The 20,454-nt window shown below is 36.8% G+C and overlaps 1 protein-coding gene across 10 annotated transcripts in view; it reads left to right on the top strand.

The window, feature by feature from the left end:
* LOC145360325 (uncharacterized) overlaps window positions 1-20,454 on the top strand; it is a 319,226-nt gene that overhangs the window by 131,870 nt on the left and 166,902 nt on the right. The gene's annotated exons all lie outside the window — the stretch shown is intronic.

The following is a 20,454-nucleotide window of genomic DNA, read 5'->3' on the forward strand; positions in this document are numbered from 1 at the left end:
CTTTTTTTGCCTTCCTATCTCCCATGCTTGGAAATTTAGTTTGGTATTTGTGCACAAGGCTCTGTTTCTTTTATGCTAACCTTTGTATTTGAGAAACCAAAATTTAGTACATTCAAATCATTTGTAGAGAGAGCAATTTCAGGAGCAGCAAGTCATGTTCTTAAATAATTTCTCTTCATAACGTTTATTTTACAGACAACTTGGTTTTAAGTTTTTATACTTTTTTTTAACTTGGAAAACTATAACGCAAATAGGTAAAATGATAAAAGGGCTGTGCGTACAGCTAACAAACTCTGCCTTGGTGTTTTATCATGTGGTGTGTATTTTTGAATTGTCACTGATAAAGCTGTTAACGTTCATTGCTAAATGATTAGTAAGTTCATACTTTCATTGTTTCAAAATTGAATGAAGCTTGAGGTTTTCTTTGAGTGGGCTAAGGCATTTTGTTTTTCAGTTTATTTTCTTTTGCTGTTAGGTTTTTTTTATCCTTTATAAATTCATGAATCATTCTCACACTTTTGCGTAGTTCAAGGGTTAATACAAATGGGAGGTACCCTTTGCCCTTTTATAGAACTAGGATTGTAATCAACTATCAAGTACAGAAAGTTCCGGCATGAAATATTCCCTACCATAATTGAGTTAAGTCAAGCTTAACATGGCCTCCAAAACGGAAACTTCACTATGTTTAAAAGCTAGACAAAGTCAGTTGCAATATAGATTGTAAAAGTGATTTTTTTTTGCTTTGTAACTTTATTTTCAGCTAAAGTAATAAGGATCTTGTTAGTTGAAGAAGTTAATGCTATAATTGCGCAAGTGTATCCTTTGCCCTCTAATTCTTGTCTAACATAAACCCAGGCCATGTATAAAATGTACAGTAAATACTGTAGAAAATGCTGCAGAGAAAAGGCAGTCTTTACTCAACAAATATGAGGAACATCGAGTTACATTTAGTAGTTGCAATGGTAATAGAGGTGTCATTGAGTGACCTTCCCAAAGTGGAGGTTGGGTAGGAGGAAGTTATCAGATTAATTTCTTAGTCTGCAATAAAATTAAATTGTTGGAATAACATTTTTGTGAGCACCAATTCTTTTTTAATTATGATTCTTAGGGGGAGAGCTTTATTTGCCATCTACTTCCTTCCATTTATGTTTTTTAATGGCAAATAAAAACTTGCCTACTGGAAGTTTCATTCCCAGCCATCACTTGCACTTTTAGCACTCACTGAGCTTGCACATTCTTTTGACTGTTCCTCTGTGATGCATCCTTGTTTTTTTGAATCACACAGCCAAATGCCTCTTGTTCACGTTTTCAAAAGCACAGATATGTGTGTGTGTAATTTCCTCCTTCTTTATGGAACAGAGGATAAGTCCTTTTTTCCAAAGATCGTTTATTTGTGCGCATACCTTTGAAGAAAATTGGTACAGTAATTGTGAAGATTATATAATAATTCATATGTGTAATATTTAACGCAAAAATAGTCTTACTTTGAAGGCTTTGGATTGCAGCCATGTTCACTACTTTCTGTATTTATTTTCCCCTTTACTGAACAAAACATTGCCAAAGTCTGGCCTTTAGCCGTAAGCTGTTGTGATTGCAAATGTTAGATCAGCTAGCAGAGAATGGGTGAATAAGAAGTTGGGCAGTATAAAATTAATATAGTTTATTAGTTCTCAGCAATTTAATATAAAGCAATTGTATGTGTGTCTGTGAATGTTACCTATCCTGTGTTAAAAATGGCCAATTTTATTCCAATCTTTAAGTTAATTGCAAGTGTTTAATATTGGCAGTCTGACAGGAATTAGGACTTTTTAGTGTAAACTTCATATTCTATTTTAATCATGAAAGTCCATAATTCTTATAGAAAAAATAAATGGGATGGTTTCACATCTCAACGCAAACTTAATTGTATATTTTTAAAAACTGTAGTTCAGGTTACATTTACAAAATATACCCACAGGGCATGTGTTCCAACTGTTCAGACAAGTTTTTTAAAAAAAATCCGATTAATTCAGTTCCAAACCTATTTTTGTGCAGAATGACCTACTCTTTTTGTTGTGACATTTCAAGACATTGGTGTACTTTATCTTTAAGGTTAGCCTAGGGATAATATGTTGAAGACTATTTGTGTTGTATTGATTACTAGCTGGTACGATTAAACAAGAAATTTTAGCCATTCCCCAATTTTATTAACATTAACATTGTTTCTTAGGGTATTCAGATTTTTAAAAAAATTGAGACAAGCATATGTCTAGGTAGCAAATATATTTACATGCCATTTTTAACATAAAACTTGAAAGTAGCAGATTAGTCAGAATAATGGATGTTATTGAAATATATGTATACAATCACAATGTAAACGAGCTGGACATAATTTTTTTGTTATTATATCAATTGTATCATTTTCCCAATGTTCATTTCATGCGACATAGGGAAGTCAATTAAAGTCTGCAGTTAAACTAGACAGACCCTTTAGTTGCCTTTCAGGAAAAATTGTACATTTTTGTAATCTCAATTGAAAGCATTTTGCTTACTTTCAGATCGTGGTTGTTATTGCTATTTCCCCTCTGAATTTGAAAGATTTTGCCAAAGTAATGACACGTGCTTCATAAAAGATTAAAACTGATACTGTGGAAAAAAATTCCTCTCCCAAAGAGTTACAACAATTTGATTTATTCATTTATTGATAAAATATGATTTTGTTTGGACATGGCAAGACAACAAATAGCAACCATTACAATAAAAGGAACAAAAAACTGTAAATCTTAAAAACATACAGTTACAAGTGCATGACTGGTCTGTCAGGATTTGTTAGCAGAATAGATCTTTCTCTGAGACTGAAAAATTAAAGGTAAAGAACGGCAATTCTTGAAGAATTACATGATTGTTGCATGTTATCTTCCACAAACCCCCTTTTAAATTTTACTTTATGTGTAATGCTTTATTGTTTGAGGTTGTGCAAGTCAGAACCAGTAATGCTCTCATTTCCTGTCTGGTTAAGGTGTTGTAGATTGAAAGGTAGTCATTAGTATTGTCGTATTCAGAACACTGGAGGCCATTTTGCTTTTCCACACTTAGCAGCAATGTACAAAATGGTGGTATTAGCTCATAGCCCTAGTAAAGTAGACAGCAAGTGAAGTCATTTTGTAGTCAGTTTTTCTTTACGTTTCAAGTTTAAAAAGCTCGTGACAAGGTGGCATTGTAGATTTTCTGTGGGTGGAAGTAGATGGTATTATATTTCACTTGAGGTTTTGTTCTCGCTCTTTGTGAGTTGCTTTCATTGAACAGAAAACTAGTGATGTCACTTCTTTACATAATATAAATATCTGCCTACATGAATCATATGCAGCTTCAGAGAAAGTCAAAACTTTGTTATAATTAGTTTGAGATACAGTTTTACTTTGTAAACACAAGGCTGAAAGCCATTAATTATAATAGATAATCTTGTGTTAATTAATAAGGCTGTTAAATGGAGGCCCTGATTTTTACTTGTTTTGTGATAAACAGGGTAGAGGGGGAGGTATTGTAGTAATCTTCATTTCCAAAGAGTGTATCATCTACCAGAATTATATATTATCCATTTAAATTGGTAACATTATCTTTAAAAACTCCTTCAAGCTATTCAAGCCAGGGCAATAATGAAATTCAGAATAATAATTTACTGTTTCCAAATTGGAAATAATTTGAAATTTGCTTAATTGAAATAAGATATTTTTCTACGCATTTAGCACCCTTGGATAGAATTTGGTTTGACAGTGGATTTAAGTAGAAATGGGAGGTAATCAGTGAGATGCATTTTTACTTACTGATGAGTTACCTTGGATTAACTGTGACAATGACTGCTGGGAAAACAACAATGAAAGATTTTTGGGGAGGTATTGTCATCTTACTGGGCAGCATTGGATGTAACTGGTATTCTAATACTGCCTGGTAATGATGATGATGGCTTTCTGATTTCATCGGAGAAGAATTCAGTGCAAACAGAAGAATGAAAATTTCTCCTTACAGGCTTGAGCAGTACAGGGTAATTACAGAGCAACCAAGGAGTTGGTTAGGTATGATGGGAGCAATGATCATTTATCCTTCACTCTTCATTTTGCTCTTCTTGTGATTTTTTTTAAATGGAGGACACTAGGACTGTATCTTCATTTCATGCCTTTCTATTCCCGCCATAAAATGCATTCATTTTTAGTGACATTTTCATGGTATCACATTCACCAATATTGCAGTTGGTGGCATTGTAAGCAATGGACTCACTGATGAGAAGCACAACCAAACCAATAAGAAATGAAAATGATGATACACAGTTAGACACATAGGATGATGTATGCATTAGTGAGTTCTAGAGAACACTTGATCACTTAAGTGTGCCTACATCCTAGAACCAATTTCAATTATAGCACTACAGTACCAGAAAACTAGCTTTTGTATGTCAGTAGAATGAAACTAATTTGCAAACTAATTTTATTTTGTTATCTTATAGTAGAAAGAGGAAATGGCTCTCATTTTTTTCCAGTTGAATGTAGTTTTAATACTCTCCAGCATAATGATCCTCTGTCATCCTCCAGCATTTTGAATTTGTGAAGTCCATTTCTCATTCATTAAAGTAGGACATCCAGTGATTTTAGTGGTGGTTATGATTTAGATTCAGCTTTGAATATATAGTGGCAAAAATAGATAAAATGGAGACTTTAGGAATGCTCAGAAAGTGAAATACTTAAGATGCTTTTGAACAGATATAATCGAGGGAACTAAGAAAAAAAGCTTTTATTACCCAGAAAAAGTGAGGTGAAGGGCCAAGGCAGAAATAAGAAGGTAATAACGAGAGGCATAATGATTAGATGTCACCAAAATTGGCCTTTAAAAGTTTAGGAGAAGGAGTTGTATTAGTGAATACTTGGGAAAGAACGAGTACCTCTAAAAATGGTGCCACAGTTCATGATTTCAGCACAATCATTGATGCAAGATCAGACATTTGAGCACATGAAGGAAAAATGACTAGATAGAAATCACACTTTTTACATTACATACAAAATCTAATTGCTATATATGACTTTTTTGATTGTTTTCTCTAATATACAAAAACATACTCCAGACAATACAGAGGTTCTATTTTGCTTTGAAATTTGAATTATTCAGTCATTTGAATCAAGGATTGCAAATAATATAGAAAAATGGGAAATTAGTATTGTTTGAAAAAAGAGTATGCAGATAAATTAGAATTGAAAATAGCACTAAAGTGATACGTCCAAATATTTAACAGACAATGACTAATCAGCATTAGCTACCTTATAGAAGTGCAGGTAAAATCTTAGGGTATGATTATTAGAATTAGATTCTCTGGATTAAAGGTTTTGTGCTACAAATTTGAAAATTACAATAGGTTCCAAGAACAATGAGATATTTTAGGTACTGCATACTGTTGCTGTACCAGTTGAACTTAAAATGCAGATTCCATGAACATTAATAAACTGGGGTTGTAATGATTGTAAATGATGCTGCAGAGCTTTGCTGTTTTGCTAGTTTGAAATGCAGTTTCTATTTTACAAAATATGTTTTACCTTTTGTACAAATGTAGGGAATAGACGAATTGCAACATTTGAGAATTTTCAAGGAATTTAGAAAATAAATCCATCAGATCTGCTAAGGGCCAAAAGTAACCCGCAACTCATAGTCACTAGGGTAAACTAAAGGTTTGACATCGTGGACTGGTGAAGAGGTTAAAGCTACAATTCTGTTGATTGGTACACACCTAGTCAGCCACTTAACACTACTTCTGAAGTTCTAAAGGCCATAATCTGAGTTCTAACTACAGTAGCTGTTTCTATTCTGGTGAAGAAGCCATCATCTGTCAAAAGGTTAAATAAATCACCCATCAGAAACCGGTTTGAAGTCCTTTTGAATAGTTAAGAGCTGTGCATTTAATATTTTATGCTTGTTTTTTTACCCTTCCTTCACCACCTCTCAAAAACATTGGGTTGTGGTTTTAAGGTTGCCTAGCATCCTTTGACATTGTTGACCACTAGCTCAGGAGACCAGTTTTCATGACCGAAATTATAGGTAGGATGTTTAGCTGTTTGGAAACTTTCAGCTCTCCAACATCTCTATTTTGCACCATCTAAAATTGAAAACTCTGCCAATTACTTGGGCTCCGTGGTCCAAATACATTAAGGCCAGTTATAATACCTTTTGCCATCGCCCAAGTCAGGATCATAAGGCAGGAGTGGAATCTAAGGTCATCATGGTTTGTATAGCTCAAGACAACATTGTCCAATTGGGAAAGCTTAGCTTTAATAAATTCAATAGTAATTTTACTATGAGAATCATCTATTAAAATTATGAAGTAGCTGTTGTTTTAAAATCACATAACTACCTTTTGTAATTTGCAATGAGCAATACTTTTTCAAGAGGTACAGTTTAGTAAATGCATTTTTTTTAAATGCAAAGAAACAGCATGATAACAAAGAACTCAGTGTATATATCAAGTAAGTTATCTATCTTGGTCCTATTCTGTCATCCTCCAGCAAAGTTTGGGTATATAGTTAGCACTGGATTGAAAATTGCAATGTTTCTTTCCAATTACAGAAACTGAAGTGCGTTCCTTTAGTTGGAGATTATGGTCCTCTGTGGGCATCTTACTAGACAGTGCTGGATTGCACTGCTAGGTTCTAACACTGTCTGGTAACGATGTTTAAAGAGTGTTCCACATTCAACAGCCACTGGATAAAGTTTACGCATTGTTAGTGACAGATTCCTTGAACGCATGCTCAACTTGTTGACCCGCTGAAACACTAAATACTTTGTGCCAGAAGTCACACTGTGTACAATAATTATGTGTTGTAGACAAGCGGTTCTCAGACAAATGTGTCAGAATTTAAATGAACTATGTTTGTAAAATTAACAAGGAGTTGCATTTGCTTTCCTGCACGCAAATTTTGCAAATGTAGCCTTAAAAATTATGTTCCTTGTTACCTCTACTGTTATATTTCAAATCCTGAAGCAATATCAAAGAGGTTGGAGTATGGAAAGTTAATCATTTTCTAGTACGTTGTACTACTTATCAACTAAAAACTCGCTGGGAATGAATGTTCCCGGGCTATTGGTAGGCTCCTTCTCAGTGGTTATTGCAGTCTTGGGACATTGGGAAGACAGTCTTATAGCAAGGGGGTCTGACCTAGCAGGTTCTTTCCATTACAATTGTACCTCTTAGTTGGTTTCAGAGAGAAATTGATTGTAGTTGTGAATTGGTCTACAGCCCAGACTATTTTTCCTTCAGATCTTGGATGGTAAGTACTGGTAAGTAGGTTTCATGTGAAATGAAAAATGTTCATTGTATTTTTAGAAAAAAATTTGAAAAATATATAGTTTATATTTTGCCCCCTTTTCCAAATCTCATCTATCTTTTCTCCTTTCTTTCTGACTCAGAGAGCACTCTTGCAGCTCTCTTGTTGCCATCCAATATGTGAGTGACTTTCCCCATACGTTTTTTTAAGTCGCACTGATCATTAATTATTCTGTCCCCTCTTCACTTCATGCATCAGCTCAAACTGGGAACTTGTCATATAGGAATTGCAGGCAAGTAAGATTATATTAAACTTCCTAGATGTGATGTCATTGGTATGTAGAATATTGTTCTTCCTCTTTGTGGATCCCAAAATGTTTGGTTTAACATTTATGGCGTTTGACCAAACAACATGAATAAGTTTCTCATGGGAAGATATTAGAACATGGATATTAGTGGACTATAATCCCTCCACTCTGCCAAGTTTTGAAAATTGGATGGGGAGTCTTCCCTGAGGTCTGAGTGCACACCAATGTCCAAACAGGACCTGACAAATGGTGGCCTTGGAGCACACTGTCTAAATTCTAAGCCACTGCTGTGTAACTCTGAAGAGATTATTCAGAGCAGAAAACCAAAGTGGGGAAGTGTACATTCTCAGACATGAAGTATGTATTTGGAGGTCATTCATCATATCAAAATTTATTTGAAGATAATCCCACAGAAAGTGTTGAAAATGTATATTTTTTTGAAAACAACAATTGAAAAGACATTATTTTGTGGAATTAATGATCACTATTTCCTGCATTGAATAACATAATGAGACACCAGAAAAGAATACGAGAAGTGATAATATCTGCTCAAATCTATAGTGTGATTGTTTTCAGTTTGATACAACCATGAAGCTGGTTAATTCTTAGCTGAATGAGTTCAAGGGATTGTTGTCCCAAGGTGAACAAAGGAGGCTTAGACAGGTGAAGGTGACTAATATTTGAAATGATTGGCCATAAAGTGCAGCTTATTACCAGGTAATGAGGAATTTAGTACTATTATTTTCTTTTACAATAAATGTGCCACAAGATGATTGAAGACCCAATTCATCATTGGATCATTGTAAATTTCCATTTAGCTGTGAACTTTGTGAGTACACAACCTGGAAGTGGCTTTGCAACTTGAAATCAGACTGCGCACTGCAGGGTTAGAGAGTGCAAATTGTTCTGTGATATCCCTTGTTATCTTTAAAAACCAGTGGCCAAATTGGAGAAGCTTGATCCTCGAATTCATCAGAAATACTGTGACTTTAGGATCTTAAATCCTATTGTTGATGTTTTCTTATCTTAATCCTTTATATACGTAGAAATAATGAAGAATAATAACTTTACCACCAAATTCGTGCCCTTTCTCTCTGCATGACATTACTAATCTGCATAAAGGTGAAAGATTAACTATTCGCAATAGCCTGTATTTATATCGTGCTACTCATACAAACCAACACCTTACAGCAATGAAATCAATACAAAGCAGGAAGTAAGAAGTCTTTTGAGGGACAGGGAAATTAATGCACAATTCATGGTAATTTCTTCTATGGTGACAGGCAGAGAACGAAAAAGGCAAATTAGTTTGGCAGAAAATTTGGAAGTACAAAGACAAAGTGAATAGTTTTCTGAGCATTGAGCAAAAGAAGTGGAAGTTAATCCACTGTCATTTTCCCTTACCATGCGGCCTCTATCTCTGATTGACGTGTTATCTTTTAACAATCTCAAAATTGTGATATTAAACAACAAATAAAATTTGCACTATTATGTTGCATTCTTGCAGGAGAGAAAACTGCAAGCTATGGGAAAAAAAGCATAGGAGAGACCCTAATTAGGTTGTTTCAAAGAGCTGGGACAGGCAGGATGGACCAGAAGGCAACCTCCTATGCTGTGATTTCTATGTTTAAATTTTATACAGATAGAGTTCATGAAGTGGAAGAAAATTTTTTAAGAGTTCACAATCCATCCCTGAGATAACATGAGTAACACTTCTAAAACCAGCATTAAACTTTAAGTCTCAAGTTAACTGTGCAGTATTATCAAACTTGTGGGAGTGCTTCCACGGATGTCAAGAAACTGACACCAGGATCATTTCCAGGTCCATCATCAAGGCACCTGCAGGCGCATAATTGGTTGCCTTGGTGTTCGCCATATAATTTAAGGATGCAGGTGAGTTCCTGAGGCAGGAGACTCATTCAGAGAACCTGCAGCATTGGCCAGATGACAGCTCCACTCGGATAGGTGGGCACTGCTGAGGCAGCAAGGTGAGCATGAAGGCGCCTCAAAATAGAGGCACTCTTGGAAGCTGGCAAACATTTAAAATTAAAGAAGTCTCATAGTTATTAGGACCATCAGTGTGGAGGGGCAGGTACTCCTCAAGATTGTCCTTTGGCTATGACTGGCCCATTCATACATGTGGCTTATTCACTAGGCCAATGGGAGGAGCACTGATGACTGTGTTCTGCCGTCAGGAGGCCACATCCAGGTTGCTGCTTAGTAGGGTGCGGACCTGATACTGAAAAATGTTAGAGTGATCTGAAATTTTCCCTTCAGTAGGACTTTAATTGACCTAATTTGTTGCCCACCTCAGCGAGCAAGTTGTCGATTCCCCTCGCAGCCCACCCTGGAAACTTCGGCATCAGGACAGATTATCTGAATTTTCCTGCACCTTCCCCTCCCCTGCGTCCAAACCAGCCTGTGCCTCTATAGCAAAATTCAATCTTTTGTATTTGAGTTGCCAGCCGTTCCCTTTATGCAAACACTATTCATTCCCTGAGGCTTGTTGCTGTGCCTCTGCTTATACGGCCTAAAGATGCAAATAGTTCTCCTTCCAATCATCTTTCTGGCTTCCATTTCTCCATTCCTACACAGAAAGCAAGCTACCTATCCCTTCCTGACCAAAACTTGAGATGGTAATTTCATGGATAAAATATGAAAAGACGGGGCTTTTAAATAAAAGTGCAAGTATGCAGCAGTTGAGCGCTATGATTGACTTTCACCCTTAGCGACATTTAGAGATGTTGGGAGAATGACCATTACCCATAGAGCAAAATCCAGTACTTCAGGAATGATGGGAAGAGGAGTAAAGAAACCTCAGACAGAGTCATATAATTATGAGTGGAATGGAGAAGAATGAATTGTTGAAATACATTTGTCAGTATAGTTTTTATTGTTTTCTTGTTTTTCTTTGATAAGGAAAGCAAGTGTGTCTGACATACTATTATATCTCATGCATTATTATTTAGGTTATGCAAAGCTGAAAAAGACATATGAACTAGTCAAAAAAAACTCCCTAACTTTACATCATTTCATATAATACCAAACCACAAAATATTTTGGTTGCCGTAGGATTTTAACAAGTTCATTCACATTTTAACTGCTTCAGTTCAGGTCACTTAAAATAGTCCTGTTACTTTAACTTAATGGGTTATTCTTAATTTACAATACATGAGATAATCAACTGAATCTAATGCATTGATATATCTCATTCACTGTCAAATTAAATGATTATTCCCTTAGCAAGACTTCTTGCCCTTTTCAGAAGTGTGCTCAGGTGATAAGAAGCTTAAGTATGTTGACACTGGGCGAGAAAAATTGCAGATACTTAAAATCTGAAGTGAAGTAGAAAATGCTGGATAAGAGAAACAATCAGTAATGTTTCAGATGTAGATATTTTGTCAGTCTGGAAACTGGAGCATAGGCAAATTCCTTCTGTATTAACTATTCAAAGGAAACTTGTTGATTCTTCCTTGTGCCAAACCTAATGGATTTATTTATTGGCTTTGCTATGACAAGGCTGTATCCCACCCTCATTTTGAGCTGAAGACCGATGCTGACAGAATACGAAGCAAACCAGCAACAAAAGACAAGGGAGATTCACAAAGCACATGGAATCCCCATTTGTGGCATTACTGCAAAGCTCCATTACTAGCTCTCCATTGTTCAGTCATCTGCCTTTCACAGTATTTTATTCTAGGTGGGATTTATTGTGGTTAACAGTATATACTAATCGAGGCTATATCAAGTGTCACAGGGTAAACTGCTTCATCTTTTCCCAGAATGCTTGTGCTTATCTGTGTTTGGTTACTGGGTGCAGGTATTGCGTGAGAAGTGCCTAATCCTTTGTTTAATATTAACTGAGCATGCAAACAAAGCACACAGAACTCTTGCCAGTTCCTGCTGGCTAAGAGTACTAGTCTGGCATGCAGTGTAACTGAACCCAAAAATGGAAAAAAGCAGAAACTGGGCTCAGCCTCTCAGATCTTTCCTGATAAATGAAATCTGTAGTCCGTTGGGTTAATCTGTTAAAATGGCTTGATTTTTTTCTTGTGCGCATCAAGCAAAGGGATGTAACTCTTTGGGTATAAAAATCCTTTCCTGTGATTCCTTTCTGTTATTGCCCATTAATTTAGCAACTGTTCTACACTGATAATAATAACCTGTAACAAATTAATAGATGAAAAGGTGTTCATAAAAATGAATCTAAATGTAATTCTATTTAAAATATGTCAGATAGATTTGATTTCCTGAAGGGAATGTTACATGTTTGGTAGTACTTACTGTCCACTGGAGGTGAGCAGATATTGTACAATAAATATAATTTATTACTTTGCTTAATTTTAGTATGCAGATAGTCTTGTTAGATACTTAATGTGTAGGAAAGTTAAGAATGCTCATCCAGATGAACAAAAATGTTGGTAGCTCATGGAATATCCTTAGTTTCTAGGTGGCAGTTTCTTACAAATGCCAGGTGCCCACTCACCCAGACACTATAGATGTTATGTGCTATAGGAGTAAAAATAAATTGAAAGGAAATTTTATTTCCACCAGAAAGGTTCCCTGATTAAGTGATTAAATTTCCTACAGCAGTGACCACACTTTAAAAAGTATATAATTGGCAGGAAAGGATATCCTAAGGTAACAAAAATAGCTGAATAAGACCAATTTGTTTCTCCAATCTTTTGCAATATTTACGGATGTAACTAATTTTAAAGAATGATTTTAAATTAACTTGTCCAATGAAACAGAATTAATCCTAGATAATATTGTTCACACAATAGTAGAAATTAGTTTAAAATGAATCTGTCTTATTTTGCCTACTCATTGTATCCATGCATGAAGCCAACAACGTGGGACTGGGCTGGCATAGTACACTTCAATAGTATGTGTGTTTCATAAACTGCATTATAACAATTGGGTACTGCTTCGAATGGAAGTACTGCCAATTCCTTGGCCAGTTGAATTAAAGATGCTCACAGTGTAATGATTGTAATCTCCTGAATTTTTATGTATAGTATAGAGTTATTCCATCTTTCATCTAAACAAAAGGGTGTTGCGGAAGAAACGTTTTAGAAGTACAGTTTGGATTTTTTTTGCCTCTGTTTTTTCAAAATAGCCTCTGAGAATATAACCTCATCCATAGTGGCTGTAATTCCAGTGTATATCACCGGCCAAAGGTTACTGTTTGGCCAAGCTGACTGCATGTTGATTGATGTCTTACCAGGCAAGGTTAGATATAGCTATTTAAGTCTAATACTGTCTGGTAATGCCGTTGATCTCATGTCATAAGTTCTTCACCTTGTGGGAGGCGTTCCAGCCAAAATTAGCAATCTGTGCCATGTTTGTAGGTGAGGCCAGTCCAGGGGTTGAGCTTGGGCTGTGCACTGCTGTTTGGGTGTGTCTCTGAAGCCCATTCAAGTGCATCAGTTCAAAGTGCAACTTTTAATATGTCTGGCCTGTTAATGTCTAACAGCATTATTCAGCAGAAAAAGTGCATGCATGGAGAAGAACCTGTACTATTGCTTTTCATAACTTATGCCAAACTGCCTTGCAAAAGAACTAAGGCTATTGATTAACATTTTACCTGCTGAACAGAGAAAGATACACATCAACAGGATAGTTTCTAGTTTCACACTGCTGAAATTCTCTGTTTAGATGATGCAATACTTATGTCCTGTTCACTTTCCAGGGTTTAATATGATGGACTATGAGGATTTGTCCACATTTTTCATTGTTTATTTTTCCTCGTACATAATTAGCTTTTGTGATAAATATATTCTCTCAGAAAAGGATCAAAGTCTACATAATTCTTCAAAAGACTAAGAATTGCATGTAAATTTGAAAATTGTGTTGAGCATGTATTACGATCATTCACAGCCTTTTCTTAACACTTGCATAAGTTTCGAATCATCATAGATTTTTGTCGTAGCCTGTATCTCCTTGACCAGGTATTTATAAACTTCTCATTTGTTGTTAGCAGAGGTAGTGAGATAATTTATTACATTATTCAAAGGCATTATTTTACCTTTCTGATTTTGGTGCATTCATTTTGTACTCAGATATTCTGTAGGCTGTCTTTATTTTCATAAAGCTTCAATTCATACAGGTTGTTGTAGCCCAGAATATCTGTCCTGGCTTTATGAATAATTCCTACTGCTTCATTTGTTAATATTTAGCTGTGATACAATTACGAAGAATAGCTTAAACAAAGTCTTAGGTAGCAGTCGTAAATCTTTTGCCATGTGTGGGGCTTGGGAGGGTTTGAAAGAGTGCATTCAAGGGGCTGAATCTTAATTCCCAATGCATGGGTTGGCATGTATCCGAAGTTAAAACTCAACAGTCTGGAACCAGAGCCAAAGCCATCCACTTCAGTTTTAACAGCTGTGATGAGGGTCAGCAACCAACCTATTTATGGGAAGTGGGTGGGTCATTTAGTCTTCAGTTTAACAGCCATTCTACTTTTAACCACAGGTGGCTGGGTTGCCCAGGCCTTGGGAAACTCAGCAGTTTAAAAGAGGTGAGTGGGGATGAAACTGTGAGGTAAGTGCCTTTACAACACTGTAAAGGAACAGGAGTGCTTCCTTCAGGTCCCATATGTTATCCAGTAAATGTCCTCTGCTGCTCTTCCTCATGAGCTGAATCCTCATCCCACTAACCAAAACTTCTCTCTCACTCTCAGTTTTTCTGCCTGTTCTCCTGGACTTTGGCCCAGTGAAATAGGCTTCCTGTCTGAAAAGCCTTCAGCTATCAATTAAGGTGCTTGTGTGTGCAAACCCAATTTAAAGGCCCTATAGTAAAAATTCAGTAGGACATTTGGGAAACCTGTTCTACCGGCTTTCCTGACCTCCCATAAATTCTCATCTTCCCCCAACACTCACAAAGCTTGCCACTGAGTTAGAATTCAATCTAAAATGATTTGTCAGGAACAGCTCCATGCCAGAGATCAAGCTGTTCCTCAGATGGCCTCAAACTGAGCACAGACGTTCACATCAAGGAATATGGGACCATCGTACATGGATAGTAAAACAACATTGTCAAAGCTGAAGTTTCCTTTCCAGATATGCCACAGTATTGGTTAGCTCACCTTGATTTTCTAGGCTCACACTTGCAAGTTTCCGTCACATAAATTGATGAGCAGCTTATGGCTGGGGAGAAACGTGCTCTCAGATAAGTCTGGCTAATGTAGCCCTGAAACTGCATGCATTGGAAACAAGTTACTTTTTGATGTTGATTGGACTTTGGGCTGGATTTTGCGGTCAGTGGTGATTATTTTGCGCACCACAGACTGTGAAGAAAGCTGTCCACAGGGTTCTAGCGATCTCTGTGGCATGCATTTTCCTGACGTTAATTTGGTCTGGTGCCAAGCCAAGGGGTTCTCTGGGCCTCTTGCAGCATCTTCACGGCTCTATCCACTTGAGTGGCAACCTTCAGAGATTTGTGGATATGAACCCCAAGATCTCTCTGTTCCTCCTCATTCCTCAGAACTCTGCTGTTGACCCTGTAATCCGCATTCAAATTTGTCCTACCAAAATGAACCATTTTAGAAGTTGAAATATACACATTTTAAAAATAGAACTATGGATTTGTTATTCTAAAGGAAGCACGTGATATTACACAATTATAAAATTTACTTTCCAGGGCCAGGCTCAGTTAACCCTTATTTATGACTCTTGTGAAGATCATTGAGCAAACCAAATCCCAGAGGGAAATTTGGCTTATAGGCCATACTTACTTTGTATTCTAAAAATGAGAAGAAAACATACGAATCTTTGCAGCAAGATATCCAGTAGCACTTTTGGGATTTTAAAAATTAAAAGTGAAAGGTTTATTAACAAGAAGAAAAGAAAACTTAAGCACATAAGATTGCAGTTACACAAATGAAATTTGTCTTTCAAAACATTCCACCAAAAGATTCCCTATTTGGTCAGATCCACAAATAAACACTTTCTAGGTAACACTCCCCTTTTAGATGTTTAACTATAAAAATACAATAATATTATTCAAGGCAAAGATTCTGTCACTTTAATAAGGGATACCACTTGACCTCTCAAATCTTCTTTCACTCTGTTGTGCAAATCCATAAACCTTCTGTAATAAGACTGCTTTTTGCAACTCAATACTTTTAAATGGATGGCTAATTCGGACTGCACCTTCTCCCAGCCCACATTTGTTTCTATGAGATCTTCCTCACAGCCAACAGCTAAGCTTTCCCCAGTATCACTAAAATATCCTTTTCCCCTTTTCATAAGAACATAAGAAATAGGAGCAGGAGTAGGCCATCTAGCCCCTTGAGCCTCCCACACCATTCAATGAGATCATGGTTGATCTGATAGTGGTTCAGTTCCATTTACCCGCCTACTCCCCATAACCCTTAATTCCCTTGCTGGTCAAAAATCTACCTATCTGTGACTTAAACACATTTAACGAGGTAGTCTCCACTGCTTCAATGCACAGAGAATTCCAAAGATTCACTACCCTCTGACTCCCCCTTATTTTGAGGCTGTGCCCTCTAGTTCTTGTTTCCATTCTAAGTAGAAATAATCTCTCCGCTTCTACTCTGTCTAGCCTCTTCATTATCTTATATGTTTCTATAAGATCTCTCATAAGCTAACCTCCTCATCTCTGGAATCAACCTGGTGAATCTTGTCTGCATTCCCTCCAAAGCCAGTATACCCTTTCACAAATAAAGGGACCAAAGTTGCCCACAGTATTCTAGTTGCGGCCTCACCAGTACCTTGTACAATTGCAGCAATACCTCCCTGCTTTTATACTCCATCCCCCTCGCGATAAAGGCCAACATTCCATTTGCCTTCTTGACCACCTGCTGCGCCTGCAAACTGAGTTTTTGCGATTCATGCACAAGGACCCCCAGGTCCCTCTGCACAGTAGCATGTTGTAATTTTTCACCATTTAAGTCATTGTCCGTTTTAATATTATTCCTTCCAAAGTGGATAACCTCACACTTGCCAATGTTATACTCCATCTGCCAGATCTTTGCCCATTCACTTAGCCTATCCACAGACTTTCTGTGTCCTCCATGCAATTTGCTTTCCCACCCACCTTTGTGTCATCCACAAACTTTGTTACCCTACGCTTGGTCCCCTCCTTCAGATCGTCTATGTACATGGTAAACAGTTGAGGCTCCAGCACCAATCCTTGCGGAACGCTACTAGTCACCAACTGCCAACCAAAAAGCTCCCATTTATTCCAGCTCTCTGCTTTCTGTTAGATAGCCAATCCTCAATCCACGCTAACGCTTTACCCCTAACTCCATGTACCTTCATCTCATGTTCCATTGTTCTCACACTTCTTTGAAACTCAAAACCTTCCAGAATAAGGTTTGTATTTTAGCTTTGCTTTTGGATCAGTAAAATATCATATACCCTCATCAGTTTACCCATGGAACTCCTCTAAGATGCAAAATGTTGCTAGTCACCACTGATTTCCTTCTGATTTTCAAATGAACTCTCAACTTATCTAAAAATGCAAATGAGATATCCAACCTATTTATCTGTACCTCAAACCCAGCATAATATCTAATTTAAAATACAAAAACCTAACACCTCTTCTTTTATGTCTTAACCTCCTTTCCCCCCCCCCCAAATAACCTGTCTGTAGTAACCTTTCCCAGCTTAACTAAATCATTTGCGCGCGCACACAGCCTTCTTTATGGAATAACACAATATTGCACCGAAATATTAAAATAACATCCATCTTCACACTCAGTATGCAATTAAGATCCCAGTTACATTTAATTAACTTCTTGGGCATTTTTAACAGCGATATTTAGAATAAAAGTGTAAGTTCACATCAGGTCAGTGATTTCTAATTGATTATCAAATGTAGAGACTTCCAATGGCACACTCTATGGAGAAGCTTAAAATTACTGAACACAGTTTATGTTCTTGCAGACTCCTGACATTGTTGTTGGTCCCAGAAGTGTATTTTTAGATAAGTTGAGAGTTTGTTTGAAAATCAAAGGGAAGTCAAAGGTGACAAGTGACATTTTGCCTCTTACAAGAGTTACATGGGTAGACAGAAGAGGGTATGTTACATGATGGAGACTGCTGCCAGTTTCACTATCGCTACTATTACAAAATCTTAATCAGAGTCCACATATATTTTAGTTCACAGAAAAAAAACTGGAAATCTAGACAAAAACCAGCCAGGTCACAGCCCTGACCTTAAAGGTCTCATTTCAGTCGGCCATCAAATTATCTTGCTGCATGTGACCTTTTCTTCACTGGATCCATAACTGTGGAGGTATGGCGAGAGGGAGCACTGACATTCACCTCTTGAAAGGAACAAATGAACTTGCAATTATATGGCTCCTTTGATGTCCTCAGGGCATCTCAGTGCACTTCACGGCCAGTGAATTAACTTTGAAGTACGGTCATTGTCATTTCATTGTAAACAAGGCAGTTAGTTTATGCTCAGCAAGGTCCCTCATATACGAGTGAGATAGATAACCAGCTAATTTGTTTTTTGGCATGTTGATTGAGGGATAAATGGTAGCCAGGACACCAGGGAAAAAAATCTATTGCTGCCTTTCAAATAATGCCTTGGGATCTCTTCACAATTGATCTGATACATGGCACTTCTAACAGTCTCCATGAGTCTAAATGGCAGCAGGAAGCTCTTGAGATATTTGCTGACTTAACAATGATGCTTTTAGGATTGCTGGATTGTCAAAAATCTACCAAATAAAATTGTTTGTTTTGTAATGTCATTCATCGATAAAAGCGTGCAGCATTGCAGACTTCACAGTAAAGTCAAAACATTTGTGCCACAGTTCAAGTTCAACTTGGAATTACCAAGCTTATTAAAGGAGAATATTTTGCCCCATTACAGCAGTGATAGAACTGAAGCACCTTGTTGGCAAATTGCGATTTTCTCTGTTGTAGTTAAGGCATTTTGTACAAAATGTGCACAATCCACAACTTGAAAACAAACTACTTTGGCATTTAAACCTGTCCTCTGATTAATCAGTTTTTGCAATAGTGTTAAAGAATCAATGTTGCAGGTATACTGGGACTGACTTTATTTTCTTTGAAAATCGCACACTAAATGACAGTCTTGCTTTTTAAAGTTGTGCATTTCTACATTTAACTAATCATTAATTATAATTCCAAATGGGCATTCAATCTCAAAATAAGTCTAGCCCAAGATTCTGGAAGTGATATATGAATGGGTATGAGAATCTCAAGTAGCAGGTTGATATTTCATGTGCTTTGTTGCTCAGATTTGTGCCCATAATTCCCCCTTAATGCTGAGTACTTAATTTTCAGTCAGATCTTTACAGGAAAGGAATGGGAAAGTGAAAGGTCTGTCATCAAACCACACTTTACACACCTTCTACTAGATAAGTTTAAAGTGGCCTGGGACGGGATATCCGTCAGTCCTCTTCATTGAAGAAACAGGAACCCTAAAGGCGAAGAGGAAATGGAGGCAGTGCCGCTGAATTTTGATAACCTGCAATTCATTGAATTCTAGATACCACTTGTAAGTAAATTAGATAAGGAGCAACAAGAACAATTTTCAAACTAAAGTAAGTTACATGGACTTGTGGCATTGGCTAGTTCTGAAATTGTTATTACTAACAAGTTAACAAAAAGAGTAACCTAATGAAATGTGCTAACAGCCTCAATCCTTGTTACAAAGCTGGCTGAACAGAGTTCTATAAAGTCATTCCATTTCAGAGATACTCAAGCTCACAGTTTGAATCCAGTTTCTATAAAGAGTTAAACCTAAGATTTCGGAAATTCTAGAAACATCTGAACAGTGCATGTCTCCTCTTGTATATAATACATAATAGTGAATCCATTGATTAGAATAATTAGTGTTAAAGAGAAATGTATGGGCTGCAAATTAGTTTTGGAACAGGTTGTGCCTGCTTTTGTATGTTTTCCGTTCTTTGTTACTTCCATGCTTTTGATGACACACTGTAACTCCAAACGTATGTAACAAATGCTGCAAAGAAACATGTAAATTCCATGTAACAGAGTCTGCAAATAAAGAATATACCTAATTAAATCATAACGTGTACTTGTCTTTCCTAATGCTGTACTTGCAAAAATATTTAGCGAGATAAACAGAAGGTCCAATATGTGAAAGGGTATTAGAACCTCAAGTAGCAGGTTGATATCTCCTAATGTGCTTTGTCGCTCATAATTCCCTTAAGATACTTTATTCATTTTATTTGTATTACTTTGTTGAAATATGTTTGTTAAGAATACTGATGCAAACAAGAACAAAATAGCTTGCAGTGTCAAAGGAAAAGTGAATTGACAAAGGCACCCAGTCCTATGTCAGCCACTGCTTTTACAATCCATAACTCAAGATAATGTTTCTTCACTTCAGTGCTGTCCCTCCCAATCATAACAAAAGATAAATTTAGATGTAATGAATTTTAAATATAATAAGAACTTAACTGTATAACATAAAACTTACAGACCGGTAACTCCTAGATTCTAATTTTGCCCAATAATTGAGAACTGTAGCATCACTTGGGATGGGAGAACTCATAGGGTTACAACTGTTCGTGGTTGCTGAACACTGAGCCTCACCAGGCATTGTGAAAAGCAACTGTTGAGATCATGATCAAGGTGGACACTCCGATAACCAAATAGACCACAAACACTCTGGGGCAGATCTTGACTTTGTGTGATTGTCTAAACTTGCTATTAGTGAGTTGTTAGACCATTATACATCTCTCCTGGTTTTCTCTTGCATTGATTTCAATAGAAATAGAAATCAGAAGAGATGTAAATCAGGCTGACAACTCTCTCGTTGGTTTTACACTGTTGTCTTGTCAGGGTCTATCCCAATGTCTCAGCTCACGTAGGATGGTTGGTTATTTGGGAA

This window comes from Carcharhinus amblyrhynchos, chromosome 30 (assembly GCF_965287045.1).
Source record: "Carcharhinus amblyrhynchos chromosome 30, sCarAmb.v2.hapA, whole genome shotgun sequence".
NCBI classification, from domain to species: domain Eukaryota; kingdom Metazoa; phylum Chordata; class Chondrichthyes; order Carcharhiniformes; family Carcharhinidae; genus Carcharhinus; species Carcharhinus amblyrhynchos.